Below are 2500 nucleotides of genomic sequence, written 5' to 3' on the forward strand. Positions count from 1 at the left end.
TTTTTTGTATGGGAGGGCCCCTGCTAGAACATTTTTCCCAAGTGCGACCATTTTACCCAGTGAGTCAAAAAAAATTTTTTTCACGGTGACTCAAAACTTCAATATTAGACTCCCCTGAGTATGAAAAGTGAAACGAAAATCATTTTTGAGAAGAAAAAATTTTTGTATGGGAGGGCCCCTGCTAGAACATTTTTACCAAGTGCGACCATTTTACCCGGTGAGTCAAAAAAAAATTTTTGTATGGGAGGGCCCCTGCTAGAACATTTTTCCCAAGTGCGTCGATTTTGGGTCACCGACACAAGCTCGGGTCAAAAAATTTTTTTTTTCACCGTGACTCAAAACATCAATTTTAGACTCCCCTGAGTATGAAAAGTGAAACGAAAATCATTTTTGAGAAGAAAAAATTTTTGTATGGGAGGGCCCTTGCTAGAACATATTTCCCAAGTGCGTCGATTTTGGGTCGCCGACACAAGCTCGGGTCAAAAAAATTTTTTTTTCACGGTGACTCAAAACATCAATTTTAGACTCCCCTGAGTATGAAAAGTGAAACGAAAATCATTTTTGAGAAGAAAAAATTTTTGTATGGGAGGGCCCCTGCTAGAACATTTTTCCCAAGTGCGTCGATTTTGGGTCGCCGACACAAGCTCGGGTCAAAAAAATTTTTTTTTCACGGTGACTCAAAACATCAATTTTAGACTCCCCTGAGTATGAAAAGTGAAACGAAAATCATTTTTGAGAAGAAAAAATTTTTGTATGGGAGGGCCCCTGCTAGAACATATTTCCCAAGTGCGTCGATTTTTGGGTCGCCGACACAAGCTCGGGTCAAAAAAATTTTTTTTTCTCGGTGACTCAAAACATCAATTTTAGACTCCCCTGAGTATGAAAAGTGAAACGAAAATCATTTTTGAGAAGAAAAAATTTTTGTATGGGAGGGCCCTTGCTAGAACATATTTCCCAAGTGCGTCGATTTTGGGTCGCCGACACAAGCTCGGGTCAAAAAAATTTTTTTTTCACGGTGACTCAAAACATCAATTTTAGACTCCCCTGAGTATGAAAAGTGAAACGAAAATCATTTTTGAGAAGAAAAAATTTTTGTATGGGAGGGCCCCTGCTAGAACATTTTTCCCAAGTGCGTCGATTTTGGGTCGCCGACACAAGCTCGGGTCAAAAAAATTTTTTTTTCACGGTGACTCAAAACATCAATTTTAGACTCCCCTGAGTATGAAAAGTGAAACGAAAATCATTTTTGAGAAGAAAAAATTTTTGTATGGGAGGGCCCCTGCTAGAACATTTTTCCCAAGTGCGTCGATTTTGGGTCGCCGACACAAGCTCGGGTCAAAAAATTTTTTTTTTCACGGTGACTCAAAACATCAATTTTAGACTCCCCTGAGTATGAAAAGTGAAACGAAAATCATTTTTGAGAAGAAAAAATTTTTGTATGGAAGGGCCCCTGCTAGAACATTTTTCCCAAGTGAGTCGATTTTTGGGTCGCGACACAAGCTCGGGTCAAAAAAAATTTTTTTTTCATGGTGACTCAAAACATCAATTTTAGACTCCCCTGAGTATGAAAAGTGAAACGAAAATCATTTTTGAGAAGAAAAAAATTTGTATGGGAGGGCCCCTGCTAGAACATTTTTCCCAAGTAAATTCGATTTTACCCGGTGAGTCAAAAAATTTTGAAAAAAATATTTTGCCAAAATCGTGTTCATTGCCTATTATAAGGGACCAGGTCAGCTCACACGCATTTTTGGAGACCATATGGAAAGTGCGTCTGGGATTGCGGAAATTAAGTTTAGAGTGTTAAATGATGGTTTCGCAATCCCGAAAGGCTCAAAATCCACCCTAAGGTCCCCTGGGTGAAATGTGGTTTCCAAGGTGTGAGCGCTATCGGTGATAGAGTTGGAATGTGATTTCCAGAGCGCAGGGCGACTGGGCTTAGAGCGAAAATCATAGACAAGGGTAAGTATTGGACTGAACGACTCGAAGCAAACGAAAATCATAGACAAGGGTAATGGACTGAACGACTCGAAGCAAACGAAAACCACACACAAGAGTAATGGACTGAACGAATCGAAGCAAACGAAAACCGCAAACAAGGGTAATGGACTGAACGAATCGAAGCAAACGAAAACCACAGACAAGAGTAATGGAGTGAACGAATCGAAGCAAACGAAAACCAAAGACAAGAGTAATAGAGTGAACGAATCGAAGCAAACGAAAACCACAGACAAGAGTAATAGAGTGAACGAATCGAAGCAAACGAAAGTCATGGACAAGAGTACTGAAAATCGGACCAAACCTCTAGAAGCACACGAAAATCATGGACAAGAGTACTCAAAAACACGGACCAAACCTATGGAAGCACACGAAAACCATGAACACAGGGATAACTGAAAACTGACTGTGAACCTATCAGAGCATGTGAAAGCATGGACAAGAGTACTGAAAATCGGACCAAACCTCAAGAAGCACACGAAAATCATGGACAAGAGTACTCAAA

Source organism: Anopheles moucheti (assembly GCF_943734755.1).
Source record: "Anopheles moucheti chromosome X unlocalized genomic scaffold, idAnoMoucSN_F20_07 X_unloc_4, whole genome shotgun sequence".
Taxonomy (NCBI): domain Eukaryota; kingdom Metazoa; phylum Arthropoda; class Insecta; order Diptera; family Culicidae; genus Anopheles; species Anopheles moucheti.